Below are 6,000 nucleotides of genomic sequence, written 5' to 3' on the forward strand. Positions count from 1 at the left end.
CTTTAAAACATAGTGAGAGAGGCTTATGCCTTGCCACTCTTATTAGTTATTTAATAGGCAGGTCCATGAGCAAAAATCAGATTTCATAATCCCCTGGGAACCTAGTCCTGCACTCAGTCATTCTGCCGAATAGTCCTTCCTTTTATCTCACTTAAATATTTCCTGCTCTACTTCTTTGTAAAAGCTGCCACCTTTTACTCACCAGCATGAACAAAATGCTCCAGGGAGGATGGAGGACGAAAAGAATTTTTGCAGTTTAGCCAGACCAGTAAGTGAACTGCATTTCTTGAGCTCTGTGTACACACATACACACACACACACACACACACAGCCTTCTTGTTGACACAAGGAACAGTTATTCTTGTTCCCATGCATCTAAGGCTGATTCTTTCTGGGCAGCTCTCTCATTTTATCCATCATTTGATACTGGAAAAAAGCCCTAAATATACTGTACTTGCCAAACGTCTACATTAGCCAAAGGGATGTGGAGTGTGATTCAGGCCTGTGTTTGCCAGTCATTTAGGGGTAAAGATGGTTTCCATTTCAGTAGGCCAAAGAATCATCTTTATAAGGGCAACAGAAACAAAGACCAATTAAATCCACACTCCCAAGGAGAGCTCTGGCCAGCATGGCCTCTCAGCCTGGCACAAGGTTCAGCTCACAGCTCTTTTGGGTAATAGCACCTGCTGGGCAGGATAAGTCAACCTTCCTGTCCTAACACCAAGTTTAGTTTCTAAAATTGGGTCTGACCTCAAGAGGCCACTGGGATGATAGTGCTTCCTCAAGAGCTTATTTAGTTCATATAACTGTGTTGCTCAGGGCTGGGGATTTAGCTCAGCGGCACAGCATCTGCCTGGCAAGCACAACGTCGTGAGTTCAATTCCCAGGACCGGGGAAAAAAAACAAAAAACCACCAAATATAACTTTGTTGCTCAGGTCTGTCCCAAATGCAGTTACTCCTCTTTGTGGTATGACTCAGGATGAGCGTCCTTGAACTCCTGGTGCTGGGTCAGGAGCTCACTCAGTGAGCCACTCTTATATCCCTGCCTCCTTCCTTGGGTGAATAGTATGCTCCCTGGTAGCAGAGTCTGGTTCAAGCCCTTTTGTATCCTCAGTTTCTAGTACAATGCTTAGCATACCTAATTACTTCATGAGTCAGTCTTTCTAACGCATAGTATGAGATTGCATAACTGATGATTTCACTCTTTCATTTATTCCATAATAAATCTCAGAGGAATAGTCTTGATTTCTACCCAATACCTAAACTGCAAAGCAGGCAAGTTGAGGATCTCAGAGGGCCATGATCTTAATATCTGAATAACTATAACTTAGAATGAAAAATCAATGGCTGTCTCTTCATATCCCTCACACACTTTTCCCCCCAGATTTTCTCTTTACCACGCTGATAGCACATCTTGCCAGACCATCATCCCACTGACCCTCATCCCTTTTTCCTACTAAGGTCTCCAGACCAAGACAAGATGTGCTTATCTCATTTTTCTGGAGGAGCACTCTCAATAATGGTGATTCCAGGTATTCAGTGACCTGGCATCTTAAAAACTTACCATAGTGATAACTTCTTGTTCCATGCTGCCATTGCACAGATATTGAAATCATGGCCCTCTGAGATAATTAATTTGTTTTTCCCCTTGTATGCTAGGAGGAAATCAATTTTGCCCTTCTATAATAGGTTAAATCTACATCTGATTTATTTCTGGACTCCCCACCAGTAGTTCTGAGTTGAGTGAATTTTCTAAACTCATTTTATTCTTTCCCTGTGAAGTAATCAGTCTCAATTATCATCAATGGATCTGTGACCAGAGATTATGTCAAGTTCAATGTTCATCATGGTACTCAGTATATATATAAAAAATAGCTATCACATATAGGATTCACTCTGTGCCATACAATTCTGGACACTTTAATCCTCACAATAACCTAACGAGATCAGTATAAATATTATTCCCATTTGATAGAGAACTGAGAGATATGATAGTTAAATAACTTGCTCAAAGTCTGACAAGTTATAAATCATAGACAGAGAATTCATATCCAGGCATTTTGCTCTGTAATCTGAACTCTTCATGTTGTCTGCATATATCTTAATAAATCTGCCTGTGCTAGTAGGAGCCTATTGCATAAAATAGGAGGCTGTCATTAATCATGACAAGCCCCTCAGCAGCAATGACAGCATACATTCTGAAGCTCGATGATATATTTTGGAGAGACGGAGGAATGTCCTGGGCTCTTCTTAAACTGGGGAAAATAGACATTCCATGATCTAAGACATCATAGATGTCAACATCGACACAGAGAAGTCATCTGCCCCAGTCTCTTCTTCCTCATCGTCTGTTGTTCACAAGCATTGCCTCCTTTGTGATTGTTTAAAAATAAATGAAAGTTTCCCTCTCCAAAAATCATGTCCTATGACTCAAGGCAAGCATCCTGAACTTCTCTAAATAGGACCTCACCTTAGGGCCTTTGCACTTGTGTGTGGGAAGAAAGAAGTTTCTAAACCAAGGAGCCATCTTTATGGCTTGCTCCCTCACCTTTGTCAGAGCCTCTAGGAATTATCTAGACACAGAACTCTCATAATTTCTACCCTAATTTCTACTCTCAGTAAGGACGTTTGCTATTGTTCACTGACTAATTAATTGATTCAGGCAGTCAACAAACCAGGCCCAAAGTTTCATGAAGTGTAAGGCACTCTTACCTTCCTAAAGCTACAACCTACTTGACATTCCAGTTAATGGTAGCTGCATTCTCCCAGGTGGTTCCTGTCAAAAACTCAGGAACACCCTGCATTCTCATATTGGCTCTCTCTTTCTCCCTCCCTCCTTCCCTCCATACCTCTCTCTCGTCTCTCCCTCCTTACACCTAATCCCTCCAAAAATCTTTTAGACCCAGAATTGGATCACTTCTCCCATTACTGTGGCCAAGCCATCATCATCTGTTTTGTGGATTGCTGAGAGAATCTAACTCCCACTCTGCTGAGCACCAGCTTCTAACCTGAAGCCTATTCTCCAGCACAGGAATCTCCTAAAACAAAGCCAACACGTCCTTCTCCCCTCAAAGCCCTCCAGCAGCTTCCCACTCCAAATGAAAGCCAAAGTCCCCACTGTGCTCTTCAAGGCCCTACATGACAACCAACTCCTCCCGCTTCTCATCCTGCCTCTTCCTCCTGCACTGGCCTCTAGCTACGCTACTCTCCTTGTCACCCTTTTATTCTCTAATCAGGATTCCCCACCTCAAGGCCTTTGCACTTATGTGAGGAAAGGACTTTCCAGACCAAGGAGCCATCTTCGTGGCTTGCTCCCTCACCTTTGTCAGAGCCTTTAGCAATTGTCTTCTTGGTAACCTGTAACAACTTACATCTAGATGTCTTCCCAGAGCCTCATGCCATCTATAGGTGGGGCTTTTAGAGGTGGCTGCATCTCAAGGGTGTGATGTTAGGATCAAGGGTGTGTGATTTCTAATTTAGCCTACTGATTGGTTTGGCATAGTCCAGGTGTGGATAATGGGAAGCTACACCTTACATGTGAGTGTTAGCATGTAGCCTGGATGGTGGATAGAGTATAAGGGACAGAAAGAGAGCTGCTGTCGTCACTTGCTGCTTCTTTGCTGGTTTGCTGCCTTTGCTCACTATGAACTGTTTCTCCTCTGCAATGCCTCTCTGCCATACCACCCTGCTTGGAGCCAGCCAACTATGAACTGAAACCTCTACAAACTGTGAGCTAAAAAAACCTTTCCCATTTTAACTTGGGGTGTTGAGTGTTTTGTCTCAGCAATGAGAAAAGCAACTAAAGACACCTTCCCTGTCCTGTCTAGATTTTAATAACCTGCCATATCCCTTACCTTGAGCAAGACTTCACATTCAATAAATACTTGATGAACAAACAAATGAATGATGACAGCTACACAGGTGACTGCCCTCAAGAGCACTCTCAGTGGCATAGGCAACGACCAGTGCGAGCATCAGGAGGCAGAGGATCACGGCTAGGGAGGCTAATCACAGAAATGTCAAGAAGGAGGTAGGATTTGAGCTCAGATTTTAAGAAGGAGGAATCTGTGGGTCAGTGTAGTAGTGGAGACAGCATAGCGCATGAGTGTATAATGTGAGCGAAACCCAGGAAGATTACATGTATAAAACATGCTAATGGGAGGTGGCACAGCCTGGTGTGGTGACAGTGGAAGTTCCTAGAGAAGGCACCACTGAAGACACAGGCCAGGGCACTGAGACCCCACCTGTACCCCAAGGAATTTGGGTTTCATGAGTCAGGATTCCATACCACGCCTTGCTTCCTGCTGATCTGTCCCTACCATAACAAGGTTGTTCCACAACCACAGTGTCAAATAACTGATGCGATGACAGCATGTAAGGAAAGTCAGTACCAGGATTTCTCATCTTTCAGATGGTAACACTATTTCCTTTCACAAAACCTATTAGCAGTGAACTTCCTGCTTTCTGAGAACAGAAAGGCAAACATCTTTGATCCAAACATCTGGAGGCCAGGATTTCAAGCAATGCGCATAAGAAAGCTGTGAAAAGCAAATTCAAGGAGGCATTGGAATTCCTCTTACAGTCTACTACGATTTCCCCTTACTGCTGTGAGATATACATTAACTGAAACTTGTCATGTTAGGAAATAAGGAAGTGGGTATTGCCCCAAATTTTAAGCAAATGTGATTTTGGGTGGAGGAGCCATTCACTAGAACATGCGGGTAATTTCTAAGCAGCTGACAGACAATTCCCTTTCACTAAAAGTTATTGAAAAATATCTTTCTTCAGATAGTGTAAAGGGGATTGGGATGTAAAATGAGTAGAAGATAAGTCATCTGCTGATTCCTGGTCCCAGAAGAACTGAATATCCTCTTAGTGATGCTTTTAAAATCAAAACCTCTTCAGACTATATCAGAACAGCATCCTCTCCCATTGCCTACTCTGCTGGCATCTGTGCTCTTTCTACTTTACCCATAGGAAAATCAGCGTTACCTAGTGAACCTCAAAAAGCAGAAACCCACGTGCTTCGTGGCTAATCCACCTTCTCCTATTTCCCTTGGTAAAATGGAAAGCCAAGAACAAGCAGTGCTTATTAAGGCAGAAGCAAAGGTACAAGGGAGATGTTTTGCAGCAGAATCAGAATGAGCAGCGGCAGCATCCCTATGGAAACCAAGAAGCCCAGCCCAGTGAGAAACCCAGAGGCTATTCATTGAGAGCTCACTACGGTAGTGAGTCAGCCACCATCCTTTGGTTTGGCTAGAGACTCAAAGGCAGCAGAGGAGTGAGGAGAACGCTTTGCCGTGGGAAGCAGGGGAAGGTGTGACTTCCTCTAAGTCTGACTTATGGCAGGCTGGCTTCCTAAGCTGTTGACAGTAGGTAAAGGGTTGGTTTCCTGGGCAGGTTGCTGCTGGTCATGGATCAGAGGTCTATATTTTGTACATGGTCTGGCTGTTTTCCACTTGAATACTCTGTTTCTCCTTCCCAGAAGAGTCAAAACTCCTTTTCAGGACAACAAACAATTCATCTCTTCAATCCTTCCTTCAGCTAGCAGCCTGGACCTCTCAAAGCTGAATCCTTCCTTCATTGTCACTGTAACAACCCTCCTACCTTGCCTGTTTGAGCAAGATCTCTCCTGTACAGTTAAAGCCACTTTGAAATTACCCCCACGTGATGTCTAATGATAGGCCCAAGTGCCTCAGTTCTTTTCTTTCTACATATTTAAATGTCATTTATTTATTTACATCATATGGTACTGACATAAATAACAGTGATTATGTCCATTTCCCAACTGTTGAGGATAGTGCCACATATACAGAGGTATTTAGTAAATGGTTATGAATGATCAATGACCAAGACATGCCTTAGCAGAATTGCCAGCAACTCCAGCCAACCATTTGGAAGAGTTTCAGATAATCTATTGTCATAGTCCGTTTTCTGTTGCTATAAAAAAGTGGCACTGCTTCCTATAAAAGGATGGTATGCACACACACACACACACA

The sequence above is a fragment of the Chinchilla lanigera genome, unplaced genomic scaffold (assembly GCF_000276665.1).
Source record: "Chinchilla lanigera isolate Chin_1 unplaced genomic scaffold, ChiLan1.0 scaffold00117, whole genome shotgun sequence".
NCBI classification, from domain to species: domain Eukaryota; kingdom Metazoa; phylum Chordata; class Mammalia; order Rodentia; family Chinchillidae; genus Chinchilla; species Chinchilla lanigera.